The sequence below is a fragment of the Rattus norvegicus genome, chromosome 6, assembly GCF_036323735.1.
Source record: "Rattus norvegicus strain BN/NHsdMcwi chromosome 6, GRCr8, whole genome shotgun sequence".
Lineage (NCBI taxonomy): Eukaryota > Metazoa > Chordata > Mammalia > Rodentia > Muridae > Rattus > Rattus norvegicus.
This window is the reverse complement of record NC_086024.1, coordinates 38998590-39018211: the sequence shown is the minus strand read 5'-3', so window position 1 is coordinate 39018211 and position 19622 is coordinate 38998590. Positions and strand designations below refer to the sequence as shown.

The 19622-nt window shown below is 39.3% G+C and overlaps 1 long non-coding RNA gene across 2 annotated transcripts in view; it reads right to left on the bottom strand.

Annotated features, from left to right (window-relative positions):
* Positions 1-19622, bottom strand: part of LOC120103512 (uncharacterized) — a 69897-nt gene that overhangs the window by 26420 nt on the left and 23855 nt on the right. The window contains exons 2-3 of one of the 2 annotated variants that reach the window (XR_005505798.2): positions 14999-15059; positions 10959-11236 (exon numbers count right to left, since the gene is read on the bottom strand). This is a non-coding gene — a long non-coding RNA (uncharacterized LOC120103512). The remainder of the gene's footprint in view (positions 1-10958; positions 11237-14998; positions 15060-19622) is intronic. The other variant, XR_005505797.2, reaches the window with a different exon arrangement.

Genomic DNA, 19622 nt, shown 5'->3' with positions numbered 1-19622 from the left:
ACACAGGTTGAAAACCACTGTTCTAGGAAATAAATTTTGTCAGAATTGGAACGTTGCATTATCACTATTAGTAAGAAGCTGACAGTAGGTGTTTAACAAATGACTGGTTCAATAACTGAGTAACTACAGGCCTATCACTCAGTCTTTATTATCTATCAATCATATCTCTCAAAGGCACAGGCTCTATGAGAGATGAGATTATTCCTTTTCACATTCAGCATACTTTTCAATGAATATATGCCGTCAATAAATATATATTTAGCCTTTTCTTGGATAGCAAACTCTTGGATCTCTGCTGAATACTATCTTATGTTTTAGAGATTTGCTTCTTGGTCCCCGTTGCTAGGCTGTTTATTTGATGAGAATTAGGAAGATTTTTATAGTTGGCTTCCATTTCCCTTAAGCATCTATTGGAGCATCTAAGAAACCTACTATGAACATGTCTCTCTGGTTTCTTGGCTCCATACCTCCTTTTATGTCTGCTATGTACTACAGAGAATACTATCCCACAGTAACTTCCAAGATCTTATCTACAGAAAAAGAATCAAACAAACATAAAATGCAATAGCATGTGGAACTGCCCCATGGAGGAGCACATCCTCCCAAAGACACCCACATGGACCTCCTGAGTGTTGACCTTCCAGACACACTTGCCAACTTTCTTTAATGGCTATCATCCTACATTTATGGTTCCTGGGGTTCTGTTCCTTATAACCACAGGAAGTCATCAGCATATCTCTTTTATTGTCAGTGCATCCTGAAACCAACAAGATTTGTGAACCAAAAGTATCAGGCGTTTCTATCTGTGTATCCCAGGTCAGACAGACTCTGGGATCCCGATGAAGTAATCATATCTGTGTATCCTCTGTTTTCAAGTTGACCCTCATTAATCATGGCTTTGGTTGTCGTAGACATTCCAGAGCTGATCTATCTTCTCCTCCACCCTAGAGCCACAATCTACATAGACCCCCAAATAAGTTATTTATTCCTGAAATGACTCGGTCTGGCATCATCCAACCTTTTCTAACCTCTTGTGTATGAAAGGGAAAAATGAATGACTTGGGAAACTTCAAAGTGTTGTTTTACTTTCCATATAGTCATTAGCTTTAAATGTTCCCAAACTAATAGTCCAAGACATTGTAAAGAGGTAATAAGTTCAAAGGAATATGAAACATAAAGCAGAACCCCAGAGTCATTTGAAAGTATTTTCTCTAAATGTGTGCAAGCTTTCAAGGCTGCTAGGCAAAGGAACCTGGACCGGCATTTTTGGCGAGTGCTGAAAAGAATTTTCTCCAAGTGGAGTGTGTAAGCGAGTTGCCAGGCCAACCTTTCTGAGAGCAGAGGCATGTCCTTGGAGGATCTGCCTTTCCAGGGAATGCAGCACGGGGCTGGCTCATGGTTCTCCCTTCAGTTAAGGCCCAATTTGTCTCTTTTTTAAAATCTCTTTCTTAATTGGATCTGGGTCTTCCAGAACACTTCAGGAGGGTTGGACTCTTGGTGTAAAACCCAGAACACAGTACAGAGGAAACTACAAGTAGATTAAAATGTATAAAGTGAAGATCTCAGTTCCTGCTATAAAATTTTTAGTTACTGAGTCCAATATGTGGGGACAAATTCAGAGTCAGACATAGTGACACATCACTACTGAAAGTTTCATTTCTTTTGTTCTTTGAGGAAAGGCATCTATCTCATCTTTTGAGAATGATAGCAAAGCATCCAGTTTTCTGTGAGAAAACTTCCCTAGAAAGCAGCCTGAGGACAAGAGATCTCTCTGCTTCTGCTCGGGCCTTCAACTGCCCAATTTTCTCTGACACAGAGCACCCTTAGATTCTAGTCTTCCATACCGAGCGGGGCTGAGTACCTAAGAGCAGCACAGGTAACTTTAACCTGAACAAAGCGCAGTGGAATTCAGGTCTGCTTGGACTGTTGTCTCCTGTGTATGCACAGCACAATGCAGTCTTGTTTTTATGTAATCATAATCTCAAAAAGCCATTGTTTTGTTAGATTTTCTTTCACTTACCATTGCGCCATAGGCACTTACCACCTTGCCATGTAGCTTCCTCAAGAGATTTAGTGAATTCAGTTTCCTTTTAATGCATAACCTAGGCATTCTTAACTAGGTACCTCTCCCTGAATGTTTACATTAGTCCCAGAAATTTTACTACTAGTACCTCATCAAAAATATATTTGAACCTAATATTATTATTATTGGAAGTTGTGTCACTTGGATGGATGTCTTGTATTGAGATTGTCAGATTGAATCATGCAACTATTTTTATAGTTCATATATGAGACACCATTAATATTTGGAATAGATATTGATGACCGTACATGTTTTAAAAGGAAAAAATGGAATCAAACATAATATGCTATTTTCATCAAATAATGTCAAATAAACAGTAGACATGTAAAACACATGTCTACCACATTATCAACTCTAATGATTATTTATATTTAGCAATCTCTTATGGCTATTCATATAACATATTTCATCTTTTCTCTATAAAAATTAATGGTAAACTGACAATCATTTTAACATATATTACAGAAAAGTAGTGCTACACATTGGAGATAAGCTTGTAAACAGAATTTCTAGATTAAACTATAATAACATTTCTAGGATTCACAGTGAATACAAAGATTTCTTTCTAGAACTGATGTCATGTAGAAGGGTACAGTTGCCAGTTTCCTAGGCAACAAGACATTATTTCATCATTTCAATAATAATCGCTTGATGCTTAATAGTCATAACATTGCCGGATGTTTGTATAACATTTTAATTTGTATTTTTGTTGTTTGTGAATTTCTCGATCCACTTGCATATACTTATTATTTTTGTTATGTATATATGATATTGTGAATGGTATTTGTGTTTGTGTGTGTAGGTGTGTGTGTGTGTGTGTGTGAGTGTGTGTGTGTGTGTGTGTGTGTGTGTGTGTGCGTGTGTATTTCAAAGGTATACACATGCCTTTGTATATGTGGAAATCAGAGAGAAACCTTAGATGCTGGTTTTCATCTCCTACCTCATTCGAGACAAGATCTCTGTGTTACTTGCTACTGTGAACCCCAGGATAGTCGGACAGTGTGATTCTTAGATTCTCCTGACTGTGCCTCTTATCTCTCTCAAGGATCAGTGAAGCTACAGAAGTACACAACTGTGCCCAGGTTTGCTTAGATGATGGGGATTCAAACACAGGTGCTCACACTTGTACTGCAAGTGCTTTACCCACTGAACCATTCCTCCATGTTTTCTTCTACATGTTTTTACATGTACATTTTGAGTTTAGATCTATATCCTATTACCTGTATCCTTTTTGCTTTCTTTTTTATTTAAACCTCTAAACCCCACCATGAAGCATGTTCAGGTTGTCATGGGCACATATGAGCAGTATTTTGTAAGAATCAAGGCTTCCGATTCTCATTCATCCCCGCAGTCTGGTCCTGAGCCATCGAACCAATCTGCAGATCCCCTCTTGGTTGCTTCCTTGGGTTAATAGTAAGGATGCATAAATGTTTGAACTCACTCAGAGAGGCACTGATCACCTATGCTCAGGTTATGAGGAGTTGGCTCCTGAACATAAGCTTGTGCTAGATTGTTAAAAGCGCAGATGTCAGAGGGTTGACTTTCCCATGGGCAATTCAGAGCGGCTGGGAAGATATGAGGAAAACAGACAAGAAGAAAAGTGTCCAGAAGGTGGTGCCATTGTAACACATGTGCTGCCTGAGAGTGCCTCCCAGAAATTTAAGTTACATGGACCAGATGGTCCAAGTGTGAAAGGACACCTAGTCAGGAAGACTCCAACAGACTAGACTAGGGAAAATCTTCTTTAAAAATGAAGGAAGTTCTAGGTCTCTTCTAAGATATTATAGAAGTGCCCATGCACATACAGATTTGCATACGTATGCTTGTATTTTTGTGTGTGATTATGTTGACCGTTTCCACTCAGAGTCTGTGGATATCCCTAATGCATTTAGATGGCAAGTTTCCTTTCTCCTTCATTGGATCCTTTTTCAGTTCAGTTCTCAGTGATAGAGATTTATATCTCTTTAATAGAACCTGTAACAAGACATGAGGTTTCTGTACTCTGCTCTTGTGCTTTTGTACATACAAGGCTATTTTTCTGATATCAAAAAAATGCTTCTAGATAGTTATTACTGGCCTATTTAATAAAACCTTTTCCATCTTCGCAGCTGAAAAGAGCACAAATGGAAGGACACAGTAAATTCTGTTTTGTTTCCTCACTATCACTACCAGTGGCAAAATGACAAATTCAATTTGACTAGCTATTTCCTACCACTCAGAACTTCATGAGGATTCCATGATGATTCAGTATTTCCAAGTGTCTTAAGATATAAGAGGAGAGTCAGTAATTTCTTCATTATTCTAAGAAGCATTTACAATGTCTACCATCTATTATCATTTGATCTCATTGTTTTCAGCTTCTCATCCACATGAAAACAAAGACTCTGGCCCATGCTTTCCCAGTGTCTCCAGTGCTGTCAGTGAAGCACTCCTGACAACGGTGAGGCACAAGGCACATGTTTGTAGTTGGGATCTGGCTGCAATGAGTCGGATGCACCGATGGTCAAGATGTTCTGGTTCAGAAGTTAGAAAATAAATAATGCCTGAGAGGAAGGATTCCTCAGCTCTGGGCAGCTGATACGGCAATAAAATAAATAGTCAGTAAAGCACACTTCCTGTTCTGAGAGTTCACTTTTCACATTGGCAAAGAGCATCTCTTAAATGCCGTCTCATGCTTCCATAAATAAACCTGGCACCTTTTAAAACACTTTTCCATCTGCTTCAGGATGAGGAGTGCATTATTGAATACACCTTGGGGAGCCTCAGAAATGGGAAAAGACTACCTGTGAGGAGCATACCATTGCCTTGGCCTTGGCCCAGAAAACCCATCACCAGACAGCTGGAGTTTCATGTATTGTAAATGAACCCCATGGAGATCTCCATCTCCTGCTCTTCATTTGAGGTCTGCGTGGATCTTTGCATCAGGCAGAGCCAGAAAGTGTCTCAGGTGGTATTAGAGCTGGGTACCTCTGTAGGCTTCTTTACTCTCATAGCTCGACAGCTCACATCCAGCTCCTAGGGACTGCATTTCAATATATCAATTCAGCTTCCTAAAAGGAAGACTTTTAAAAAGCCATTATTCACCTGTGCTGGAGCCCAGAGGAAGAGGTCTGGTGTTTCCCAGGCTCATGGAAATCAACTCTACTCCTCTGGTCAATGGTAGGAAGCAGGGATTCAGTGTCATGGTAAAGCAATTAAGTCCTACTTGTTTCATAAATATCTTGATCAAAGACAGGTAAGGAAACAACTGTGTTCTAAGATATTTGTAAGAGAAAGCAAAATAAAAAAAAAAAACTCAAAAACTCAACTGGCACAGAGCTTGGAACCACCCGAGCTGTCCATCTTGCTGACTAGCCTCCCATCCATCACTCAGTCAACACCTGAGATCATCAACTATCTAGAGATATTTAAGGAACATGACTGTCTTGGCTCACAGTTTTAGAATGTTCAGATTATGATCAATTAGTCTCATATTTTGGAGAAGGCAGTGTACCCTGAGAGTGGCTGAGATAAACCACTCATCTCATACCTTGGAAGCTAGAGGCAGAAAGAACCAAGGGACAGAAGTCCTCTAATTCACTTCAGAGGTGCACCTAATGACAGAAACCTCCCACTAGACTTTACTTCCGTCTTCTCACCACCCCCTAACATACCACATTAGAGCACTTTAAACATAAATCACAGCGAACTATCTCTATTACTGTGCTTTCCCAGGCAATCTTCATGAAACATTTGGGAGCAGGACCTGCCTGGCTCAAGGGACAAGAAAAGGAGTTATCACTCAATCTTTACATTGAATATTAAACATTAGATACACTTTTATATTTTATTTGTTTATTTTTATTTATGTGTCTGTGTATCTACCTGTATGAAGAGGTTAGAGAGACTTGTGGTTTGAACTCAGGTCCTCAGGCTTGGCAGCAAGTACCTTTTCCAACCAAGCCAACTCAGGTACAACTCCTAGATTACTGTCTACTTTCTTCAACCTGAAAAAAATGCTTTATATATATATAAATATTATAATATTTATAATATTAACACATGCTAATTATGTAAAATAGTCTATTCCATCTTGATACTTTCATATGTATATAGTGCTCTTTCACTAGTTACCTTGTCCTCCTTGATACCTCCCATAGGTTCCTCTTCCCAATTACTTTTCTTCACATTTTGTCTGATTTTTTTCCTTTTTTCCTCATCAATTAATTTATCTATTCACTTTTCAACCTGATCACAGACCTGTCCCCACTCTCCTCCCAGTTCTACTCTCAAACCCCTAACCCCCATCCTCTTTTACTCAGAGAAGAGGAGGCCTTAGCATGAGTACTAACCCACCTTCCCATGGGTACCAACCCACCTTCCCATGGGTACCAACCCACCTTCCCATGGGTACCAACCCATCCTCTTACATCAAGTCTCAGCTGGACTAATTGTCTCCTCTCCCATTGAAGCAAGACAAGAAAGCCCAGCTATGAGAAAGAGATCCAAAGGCATGCAACAGAATCAGAGATAGCTCCTGCTTGAATTGTTAGGAGGCCTTCACGAAGAACAAGCTACAGACCTGCTACTTCTGTGTAGGGGGCCTAGGTGCAGCCCATGCATGCTCCTTTGTTGGTAGTTCAGTCTCAGCAAACCTCCCTGGGCACAAATTAGTTTCCCCTGTAGGCCTTCCTGTGGTGTCCTTGATCCTTCCAGCTCCCCCTCAATCCTTCCAACAGCTCTTCCACAAGACACCCTGAGCTCCACCTCGTTTTTGGCTATGGGTCTTTGCATCTGTTTCCATCAGTCACTGGATGAAGCTTCTCAGAAGACAGTTATGGTAAGTTCCTGTCTGCAAGCATGGCAGAATATCTTTAATAGTGTCCGGGGTTGGCTCTCTCTGATGTGGTGGGTCTTGTCTAATTTTTTTCTTTAAAAATCTAAGTTCTCCATGTGAGAGGAAATATGTAAGACATTTCCTTCTGAACATAGGTATTTTATGTAATATGATCTTTAATTTCACTCAGTGATTTTCCCTCAAATTAGATAGTTTCCTTCTTTTTCATGGCTAAATAATAACACACATTGTGTGTTTAAACCACACTTAAATAATAACACACATTGTGTGTTTAAACCATCTCCTAGATGACAGACCTGAGGTATTCTTAGCTGTGGTCAGGGAAGCTTTTTCTGTCGGAAGTAGTGGAGAGATGACTTACTGGTCATAGCACTGAGAATAAGGGACTAAGGGCTCATCCTAAACGAAACCCCTTCCCCAGCAGACTCAGGGAACATTAGAAGGAGAGGAGGAAAAAAAGAGTGTTGGATCTGGAAGACAGGGAGAAATGATGATGTTTTTGGGATGTGACGTGACTATTGAACTTCTTAACTCTCTGCAGTCAAAATCTTGGCAGCGAGTGATAGATTAGATGATCTCAAGGCTCCACTTCATATGAGGAACTATTGGCAGTTGATAGTTACCAGCAAAAAAAAATACAATCATTCTTTATTGATATTATTGCCCTAACAGCTTTCCCATGCTCTACAGAATGGCCCTACCCATACACATAAGGGTGGGACTAACTGGACTTAGTAAGCTATCCGAAGGGGACAAAGGAGCTATGAATGGGAATAATGGGAGGGCACGGAGGGAGTTGAAACAGGAAAACGATGATTTATTGTATGCATGTATGAGAGTATCAAAAATAAAGAAGAGAGTTAAGAGTCTTAAGGTAGGATTAATTTGCATCTTCCTGATGGCTAAAGATGTTGAACATTTTCCACACATTTAGCAGCTGCTTGTGTTGTTGTTGTTGTTGTTGTTGTTGTTTTTGTTCTTTTGTTGTTGTTGTTGTCATTGATGTTGTTGTTCAGTGTATGTGTGGGTGTGTTATTTTTAAACTGGATAATTCATTTGCCTATCTGTAAGTTGGATTATTTGTTCTTTAGTTAATTGTATTCTTTATATATTCTGAATATCAATTCCTTGCAAGTCAATAGCCTGGAAAGACTTTTTTCCTGTTCTGTTGATTATCTGTTTACTCTGGTAATTGTTCCGTGCTGTGCAGATGTTTCAAAATGCTATGCCACCTCACAATTGGTTTCAGTTACTATTCTCTGAGATATGAGAGTCCTTTGCAGAGTATTGCTGCAGGTTTAAATTCTGCTTCAAAGCTTATCTACTCTTCTTCTATATTATTTACATTGAACGTTGTGATAAAATACTTGCCCAAAGAACTTAAAGAGAGGCTTATGTTAGTGTACAACTTGAGATGATTTGGTAGGTGTATGGAGTGGCTGATTGCACTGTGTCAACTTCCTTTAATTCCCTTTGATTCAATTCAGGGACCCAGCCTATAGGATAATACTGTCACATTCATGGTAGCTCTGTCTTCCTCTCTCACTTATATGTCTCTAGGGACACCCTTGAAGTTATGCCCAGATGTTCAACTTTTAGGTAATTCCAGGACCAGTCAAGTTGACAATGAAAAGGGAAGGGAAAGAAAGATTATTATTTGCCTCTAGGATTCTGAGCCCATACAGTAGATCACTGTGGGATTAAATAGTCAATGTGATGCCATTCAGTATTAGTCTTTGATTTTAGAAAGCACAGTATCATGGTTTCTGTGGAGGAATTTTCACTCTTACAAAACTTATGAAACAGGTTCGGGTTTTTTATAGGCTTTAAATTTCCCTTTATTCCCTTTAATTTGTTTACAGACTAGTCCACAGGGATCCCAGTATGTCTATCTTGCAGCCCCACCTTGTCCTTGGTTTGATTTTTACTTTAGATACTGTCTAGGCATAAGAAATCCCCTTGGTTTACTGTTATCTACTTTAGACGATATTCCCTGATTAACTTAGTTATTTCAATCTTCAAGTCATCTTGACAGGTCACCATCTCTTGGTGTTGTTGCAGTCTCCTGATTTATAGTCAGGCTTCATTAAATGCATTTTCTCTTCCCCTACTCAATGGATAATCCCAACTCTCCTGCAATGCATATTTTGAGAAACCAAATCATCTCTACTTACTTATGCTGCTCCAAGACCTCAGTGATAAAGTCTGGCACCATGCCAGTTACATACTGCATGTTTGGTCCACTATTTTAACATTCCTTATAGGTTCATGCTGCCAGATGTGAGATATTAGATGGATAGAAAGTGTGAGTCTCCCTTAAACTACTCTTTTACTCTTAGGATTAGAATCTGTGCAAGTTTAGGGGTCAGAGACATACCTTGAACTCTTGGATATAAAGCACACATTAGGGCAGCAGCACATGTCCCTTTTTAGATCATATCCTGTCCACTAGCCTGTAAGATTCAGGCATCATCAGCCCCTTTGATCCAAGAACTGCATCAAATCATTTTGACCCTTTGAGGAAGATATGCAACCTGGGTCGAGTAGAGCCAGATGACATTTTTATTACCGCAGCATAAAGCAATATCAAATGATTTCATGAATTGTAGCCAGAACATCTGTTATTAGATGTTAGAAATCTGATGTATTCAATTCTAGAAAACTGGCACTCAGCCCTCTCTAAAGTAATGTTTCACTGTTGGGGCAAGAAGTTCTGGAGTGTTCCATTCTTTCCACATGTCACATGCTGCTCTTCTCTCTTATGATGTCCATCAAGGACAAAGACTTTGCGGGACAGAGGGATGATATACCTGTGCTCTTTTACCCTACATTTCAGTTCAGAAAGCCCAGGTCCACATAGAAAGACAATCTGTCTGTAATGGGCAGGGAAAAGAATATAGATTTAAAGATTTGTAGATAGACCTACAAGGACTATCAGACCAAACCTGAAAACTGAAAATCAGTTGTGTTTATGTATCTAACACTTCCATACCCTCACATGTCATGCACTGCTATAACCATTCTGTAATATAAGGGAAATTCTCAAGTCCTTCATTTATCATAGACAGGAGTCCATTTCTTTGAGATAGATGGACCAATGTTCCTAATAACATCATTTCATTTTTTTTCAGGAATGAAAGTAGTATTTTAACCCATAGTATTTTATTAGGGGGATCTCAGGACTCAGTCTTTTTGGGTGTGTGTGTGTTGACTGACAGCAAAGCAAGCAAGCAAAAAAAAATACCATAAAGGACAAAGTCTTTTGGAAAATGAAGACTCTCACAGAAGGATGCCATCCCATAGTTTATTCCTCGATTGGCTTTCCTTCATTACTCACTTATTCACTAGTAACTTTCTTTTTCAGAGGTTACCTATGTTCATCCTATGCATTCAGAGAAGGGAAATAAAAACATAAAGAGGAGACTATCCATCAACTCCAGAAGTTGACAGTCTGATAAGGAAAGTAAGGCCCTGGCATCAGCTACAAAGCAAAGCTTTGTCAGTTATGGGAGTAACAGATAGTGCTCAGTGGAACATAAAGCGGGAAAGACATGAAATGTCTACTGGAAGTTTCCAGAAAGAGATTAATGAAGGACATGAGATTCAAGCTGGGCCTCAGGAAAGACAGGGTGTTGGAAGAAGGGAAAGGCAGGGCTGATTGCAGTGGGAAGTGGTAACTGGAAACAAGCCATCCTTTCAGGACAGCAAGAGGTGGAGTTGAATGTTTGGCAGATCATAGTTGTCCCTGAAGTCTGTAGAAAAAGCATGGACAGGAAAGGCTTCTATGGACCATAGGATTCTGAACCTGCATATAACTTTAATTTAGAGAGATGAATCTGAGATCATTACTCTAAATAGACTGGGAGACATCTGAAAAAATGTAGGCCAACAATGACCAAAGGCCACATTGGCCTGTGGAAGAAGGCACACAGTAGGAATTTTTAAACAGAGAAACAAATAGAGATACAGAAGTTGTATGTTGTCAGAAGCAGATGGCTTTGAGAATCTGGAATGAACTTCGTTTTGACTTGCACCTACCTATGGTTGGTTGCAATTTCTCCAGGTCTTCCTTTTCTTCTCCAGGACAAGTTCATCATATGCCATTGAAAGTTTGGTGGAAACAGAGGACTAGTAATCCTTCCTAGGTTTTGTGAGAGTCAGGTGAGCTAATGTATACAAGAACTGAACAAAGCTAAAGATCCATTGAGACGTTCCCTGTGGTTAAAGAAGCTACCTTTGACACAAATAGAAGGTTGTGGTCAGATGAACCTTGGGCCTTTGAGACATGATGAATCTGAAAGTGGAGAATCACATGGCTGCAAATTGAAAAGAAGAAAAGGAGTATTCTCATTCAGAGACAGATCAAAGATCAACTAGCTTAAAACAACAGAAGACTTAAGAAGATATTTCATGATGTAACTGTTCAGACTTTCTAACTATACGTTTTCAGGGAGGTAAAAAAAATATAAGAAAAAGTTGATAGATTGAACTTCTGGATTCTAACAATAATAACTAATATTGAAAGAAAATGTCAATCAAAAACATGTTGATCAATCATATGAATGACATAGAATTGACTTGCATGTAGATTAAGAACAAGTGGAATAAGCTGGAGAGATAGCTTGGTGGTTTAAGAGCACTGGCTGCTCTTCCAGAGGATCCAGGTTCAATTCCCAGCAACCACCTGACAGCTCACAACTGTCTTTAACTCCTGTTCCAGGGGCTCTGACACCCTCACATATATATATATATATATATATATATATATATATATATATATATATATATATATATACAGTCAAATCACCAATGTACATAAAATAAATTATTTTAAAAAATAACAAGTGGAATAAATAGCTAAACAACAAATAGGCAATGGATATAAAGGAGACATTCATAAACAGGAAATATGAGTGATCAATGTACCAAAATCCTCCCATTAAATCCTGACTAATGAAATTCAAATAAAATAAGGCTATTTTCCACTGCATATATAGATAATTTAGTCAAAATTACTGAAAAAATATTTTTATGAAAGGGTAAGAAATGGTTTACTCAAATTTACTATAAGAGGAGGGGGAAATAAAAATGTAACATGATTTCTGACATTACATTTTGTGTTAGGTTTTTTTTCTTTCTTTTTTTCGGAGCTGGAGACTGAACCCAGGACCTTGTGCTTGCTAGGCAAGCGCTCTACCACTAAGCTAAATCCCCAACCCCTTGTGTTAGGTTTTTATCTATAGAAGTGATAGACACTCCGAGCTATCATATTTTCCTTGAGGGATTTACCCACAGGCATAAATATATAAAAGTGAAAATAGACACAAATAAACGTTTATTTATTGGTTAAATTATAAAAATGAAACAATAAAATAATCAAATGTAAATATTGTGGTTTACCTTATTTCTACCTATTAAAATCAGGAACATAGACCTTTTTAGAAATGTAAAGTTTTCAGTAACATATCTTTGAGATATGTTAGTAAGTAGTCCCCCATTTAAGTATGCATACATAAAAAACACATATTCTGCTACACTAAGATAATACCTAGAACTACAGTAATCAAAATATTACCTGCTTTCCTCTGGATTAGATTGTTGGCATTCCACGTTGTTTCTATTTAAAAATAAAGACTTTGCTTTTGCCAAAGCAACCAAATTTTCGAATGAATATTCTATAACATAAATGTAAAGTGAGAAGAAGCTCAGGAGGTAAAGGAGAGGGGGAAGTAGAGAGTGAGTCCTGTTAAAATGTACCCATGGGATGCTGATTTATGAAGCAGATGGGGTGGTGACATAGGTCAGTGCCACCGAAAGAAGTGTCTCCTATTGATAGTTTCCCAGAGAAAGGGCAATCTGCAGCAGGCAGGACCACATTTGGAGCACCAGGCTCGGCAAGTCAAAGGATGGAAGCATGCCTAAAGCTCTTATTGTGTTTTCGTGGGAAAGCAAGGCAGGGCGAAAGAAGAGCTCGGGATGGACTAGTACAAATAATGTAACAAGATCTGAGACATGGGTATGTTTTCTTGTATGGGCTAACTTTGGGCAGAGGCAGTGTCTCTTTTTGTGGCAGATAGAAATAATGAGGCTTGTGCGCTTCTCGCTGGTTGCTTTGGGAAGAAAAGTGTGTCTCCAGTTAACATCATTGTTTAAAGCAATCATCTAACCTGAGATGGGTGGATCTTTCTCTCTGACCATCTTAGCTCCACGAAAAATAAAAATAAACCATGAAAAAGTTTTTAAGGTGACAAATGGTCTCATGGTTGATATAATGCCCTTGCCATCCAAGCATGAAGTTTGGAACTTAGTTTATCTGAATGCACATTCCAAGTTGGTTCCCCTCAACAGAGACAGAAGACTCACAAAGCACATTGGTTAGCTTGTTTAGCGATATCTGTAAGCTCTAGGTTCCACTTGAAATCTGTCTCAGTGAACAAGATGAAGAGCAACCTATGAAGGTTCCTCTTGTCAACCTTGGGCCTTCGCCTTCGTACACACGCATGCATGCTGCACACAGATGCACTCATACAATATAAACATGCATATACATGCTAGAGCTAATGGCTTCGCCTTAAAATGGCTTCAATCTTAAAAGGGTAGCTTAACTTGTTCCGGGAAAATAATTTCAAAAGAGTTTGGCAAAGAAAAAAATGGGTGGAAAGAATGTACACAGTTTCGGAGAGCAATTTCTCGAGGTGAGCCCCGGGCTCACAGAGGCTGGGCGAAGGCACAGACAGAGATAAATACATTCATCTTGGGGCTATACTTGGATGTTTATTAATAATGACACAGACTCATACATTTGTCAACTACTCTTGAATTTCAAATTTTTGAACAGATGTATGTCTGCACCAGAAGGTGGTGTCTGGTAAATTCTCCAGAGACCTTGCTGTGAGACACACTAGTCATTGTTTCATTCGAAGTCTTTCCCATCATTCTGTGTTGCCCTTGACTCTTGTCAGAAGCTTCTGTCCTCTCTTCTTACCCACACTACTGCATACAGGCCCCTCCCCTACACATTACATTAAAAGCCAGTGAATGGTACTACTTCCTAAGTCCTGCCATGATACAAGACAGAAGTAAAAAAAAAAAAAAGTTGTGTTCTAGCGCTCTCCCATGTCTGACATCCTGAACATTGTCACAAGAAGGTCTCTTCTATCAGTTTATATTCTCCTTTGATATTATTTTTTGAAATTTGATCTTACAACATATCCTCCAGGACAGCGTTGAATCCATGAGGCTGTACGTCCTGAGCTCTGGGCTTGCAAGCATGCACCACTATGCTGGCTCATATTTTTTCCCTTTAATGAAATTAACAACAATCTTCATAGCCAGGTCCTATATTAGACTCAGATGAGTGACTTTTTTCATGAATTAATTATTCCATTCTTTATTTCAATACAGTTCAATCATGTGCAACACATTCTGCAGGATGTCCTAATTGACATTTTCTATTTATTTGTGTTTGGTTACTAACTAGTGTCTTCAAGTGCTTGAGAGAGGCCAGATGAAGGAAAGAAGCATAAAACACCTCCCACATGTCAACTGATTCCACATGACAAAGCCTGGCTGTGTGAAGCAATAAACGTGTCCTGTTGACATCGGGCTGAGCAATGCCAACAGGGACGTTGTTAGAGGAATAACAAGCCAACGTGGCGATTTCTCTGGACCTGACTTTGACTTGTAACTGCACATTCTTTGTTCCTGATATGGAGACTATTGACAGAGTATTCCAAGGAGATAGCCCATGGTATTGGCCGTACCCTGTTTTGGAATTATTATTTTTGGTATTTTTTTCTCGTTTGGGAGTCAAAAAGATTGTGAGTTTAAAAATACATCATATATTTGATCTTGTTTGTGCAAGACTCACTCCTCTTTTCATGAAGTTTCCAAGTTAGGGCTGAGAGAAAGGAAGATGTCCACAGGGACTATGAAGAAAGAACCCCCTTTCCCCCTCTGGGTACATTGTCTCCTTTGGAGATAAGAGATCCAGGAAAAGAAGTACTAGCACTTCAGGGAATGACTATAGCAGCCTGCTGCCTTTTACCAAGAAATGAAGTCAAAAGGAAAATAATTACCCATCAGTGGGAGGGGATTACAGCCCAAGCCAACTTTCCCTGCAGCATTCTCCAGTGCATTCTGTGAAAACAATACAGACAGAAAAATCAAACCGGACACCCAACACCACCATAGATTAATCATAAAAGATTTTTTTAATCACACACATAATTCCCTGTTTATTTCTTTGGATGAACATTTTCTTTAAGCAATTTCTTTCATTTGCATATCCCTGCACCACATATAGTACAATAATATTTAACTTGTCAACTGTAGATTTAACCCCCTTTAGAGCTGTGAAGTGATACCAAATTGTTGGCGGAGAATCCAAGCACAATAGGCCTCAAACCAAATTCCTTATGTTCACCCAAAGCCAGTCTCTCCCTCATCCTGAAATCTTTTGAAAGATCACCACATCAACAGTCTTTCCAACTCAGAACTGTTCATATTCTTACAGTGATTATCTTAAATATTGCATTGTTATAGGTTTCTTTGGTTAAATAAAATGTAATTCTCAGAAGTCTGGAAAGATCAACTCACTGATGTCACAGGATATGAAAGACTTTTGTTATTATCTTGTTTGATCTCCTGGATATTCAATGCCTTTGATCACTCCCTCCTTAGAATGTCTTCCTTGATTCCTGTAGTTTCCTTTCCTTTATCCATTTCCTTCAGAATCTAGTAACTTTCACTCTTTATCTTTATTGACTTTGGTGGTATTATTCATTAGTGATTACATAAAGAAATGCCCTCATTGGTCTATAGTGATGTACCCAAGAAATCTAGCAGTCACCTTTTCAGTTTGAGTGTTTACCTGCAAATATATCTGTGTGTCATATGTGGGAGGTGCCCATGGAAGCTGGAAGAGGGCACAAGATTACCCCAGCACCGCTGTTACAGATATTTGTGAGCCACCATGTGGTTCTGGGAATGAAAACCAGGTATGCTGTTAGAGTAGCCAGTTGTCTTAACTGGTGATTCATTTCTCCATTCTCTAGGATCCGTTTTACAAGGTCTCTAAGGGTTTTTGAATCAAATGACTGGTATGAAATCATTTTACATAACATTTGTGAAATAATTAAGTTGAAGATACTATAAATAATATGAATATTAAAATATCTCTGTAGCCTATATTGCTCCTGGCAGGACTGTCTTCTTAAACTTACTTTGTATTATTCCATGGCATTTGCCCCCACCCCTTTCCTTGCATATCCCTGTAGCCATGGGACTTCTAACCTGGGAGTGGGAAGACATTACCCATTGTAATCCCTTGTCCATACTTGCTCTCTTTCTTTCTTTACTGGTTTAAATGGAGTAAATAACCGTAGAAAGTGGCAAGGGCTCTGTTCTTTTGGTTTATAAAAATACTGTAGGAATAAGGGGCAGTCTAGCAGACCCGTTTCTTCCACATAATGCTGTTAACATGGCCAAGAAGCACTTGTATTATTTCAATTTATTTTAATTTGGGGTTGTTATAGCAACTGACACTGTATTAAATCAGGCAAGTGAAAGCTAACAGCAAATCGGCCACTCTGTTGGAGTATCTTAAGAACACATGAACATTCATTGAAAGGCCCTGTCTCCTGGATCTGCAGTCTCTATGAAGTTGCTTAGCTTGTAAGGACTTAAATTTTCTTGTGGTAAATACTTGGGTATCTCGGTGAATCCCACGGATGGATACTTTAGAAACAAAAGTATTTTGAAGTACTTAAAATAAACTGCATATTACAAAAGAAGGAATTTGTCCATAATTGTTACCATAATCTTCACATATATCAATATAAAGCCTGGATAGTGTTGCTTGTCCTGGATGAGAATATTGAAGGACGGATGGTCTTTGTCAAGGCAGCACATATGTCGTGACAGTCATTTAGTCAATGTTATTTTTTTCTTGCTTTTTTGTCTCATGTCTGAAAGTGTGAAAATTCCAGTCCAAAAAGAAACATTAAGATACAGAATGACAGCTTCCATACATAGTATTTTAAAGGTCAGAATACACTTTTTACAAGAATTACCAGAGTTTCCTAGAACTTTTTAGTTTGATTACAGCATAGTGAGATTTTACCTGTTACGATCAATGAGCTCATATTTGGCTAGATCAACATTTTTGATACAGTCTATATCAGAATCCATTCAATAACTTATAATGGAAATGACTCATTCCTTTCCAAATATTGGTCAACGAGTACACATAAAGAGAGACTATGTTACAGATGTCTGGGTGAGTAGATGTGGGTGACTGAATGATACCTGCCTTGGACAACATGAAAGCTGGCTGGCAGCTTTTTACAGAGAGACTGTGATCATATGTAATGTACTGTTAGAATTAATAAGTGCGTTAGTTTAAAGAAGTCCAGAGATCTGTCTTCTTCGTTTATTTTAAGGTGTGCTGTACGGTGTTATTAACTAGGTTCCATGTTGTGCAGGGGATTTCTAGCACATGTTTCTCTTGCATAGCTGAAACTTTATAATCACACATTCGCCATGCATTTTCCTTCTTTGCCTAGCTCTGGCTTAAGCTTTAACTTTAGTATGACTAGAAATGATTGACAGTATTAATAAACCATACAACCCACATCAGACATTCACAAAATTAGAACTTAGTCTAATGCATTAATGGAATCCTGGCTCAATAAATGATACAAAGCAAATATTCAGGCAATTCTCTTTAAAGGAAACTAAAATTTGTTAGCTCGTGCATAATATTAAGATATCTGGGAAAGACATGTATCTAAAACAACTAGCACAATTTCTTTTTAACTGAAATAGAGTTAACTGAATGTAATATAGCTTTTCAATCATCTATTGCTCTGTGAAAATTAATTAAATAATCCATGCCTCACTAACATTGTCTAAAAGGTAGTGATGATAACGGTCACCTGTAAAATTATGCCAGATTCAGTGATGCAGTACATTGAAAACAGTAACATTTGTCACATAGTGGGCATTCTATAAATTATTGCTGAACTAGTAATAATCACAGTATTTGTTTCATAGTGTAAATTTCATCAATTTACAGAATACCCAGAATACAATCCACAGATCTCAAGGTTAATAAGCTGAAGGGCCCAAGTGAGGATGCCTCAATCCCACTGGGAGGGAGAAGAAAACAATCATGGGGGACAGAGGGAGGGAAGGACCTGAGTGGGAGAGGAGAGGGGGACAGGAAAGGGGGAAGATGCTAAGGTACTGGAAGGGGGGAACAGGAGTGAAGCACTGAGAACCAGCAGAAATAATGGAAACAGGCAACCTCAGGAGGTTGGATGTGGGGGACCCTTTAGAATGTACCAGAGACATGGGAGGTGAGAAACACTCTGCACTCCAAGGACCTTAGATGAAATGCCCAACAGCGGGGAAAGGGTACTTGTAGAGTCCACTTCCAGCAGAAAGACAGGGCATCAAGTGGAGGGATAGGTTTGCCATCCCACAGTCAAAAACTCTGACCCAGAATTGTTCCTGTCTAAAAGAACTGCAGGAACAAAAATGGAGAAGAGACTGAGGGAAAGGAGGTCAAGTGACAGGTCCAAATTGGGATCCAGTTTAAGGAGAGGCTCCAAGGTCTGACACAATTACTGATGCTATGGTGTGCTTATAGACAGGAGCCGAGCACCCTCTGAGAGGCCCAATAAGCCGCTGAAAGAGTCAGATGCAGAAACTAGCACCCAGCCAATGGATGGAAGCCAGGAACCCCTATAGTTGAATTGGGGAAAAGCTGGAAGAAGCTGAGGAGAAGGATGATCCATGGAAGACCAGCAGTCTTAACTGACCTGGACCCCCGAGATCTCTCAGACACTGAGCCACCAGCCAGGCAGCATATACCAGTTAATATGAGCACCCAACACATACACAGCCCAGGACTTCTGGGTCTGGGTTCAGTCAGAGAAGATGCACCTAACCACTGAGACTGCCTGCTCTGGTCTCAGTGAAGGGAAATATGCCTAACCCTAAAGACACTTGAGGCCAAGGGACTGAAGAGGCCTGGGGGGGTCGGAGGGTGGAGGTGGGGATGTCCTTTTGGAGATGGGAGAGGAAGAATGGGATGAAGAACTGTTGGAGGGCAGACCTGGAGGGGAATAATGACTGGACTGTAAAAAAAAAAAAAAAGGTTCAAGATAATTTAAAAATAAAAAAAAATCTCACTTATGAGAGCTGAGGAGATAGTTCAGTGTTCGAAGTGTTTGTCTTGCAAGCATGAGGAACAGAATTCAGAAATCAATAATCCACATAAGATCTGGGTGGGTATGGTGGGCCACCTACAATCCTAGCACAAAGACAGCATAGACTTCTCAGAGCAAACTGGCTAGCTAGATCAGCTGAAATAGTGAATTCTGGGTTGAGCAAGGAACTCTGCTTCAATATGTAAGGTGGGAGAGCAATTAAGTAAGGCACGTTCAATCTTAGTTTGCTATACCCACCCCTCTCCACACACACACACACACACACACACACACACACACATACACACACACACACACACACACACACACGCTGTAAATATATGAGCCCACATACATAAGAACATGCATACAACTGCATGGATAAAAGAGATTGCTTATAAAACTGCTGTGCTTGTTTAAAGGTTTGTTTTGTCATCTGTCTTTATTACCAACGACGTAGCTATCACCACCTTGAGTTACGGTTGAA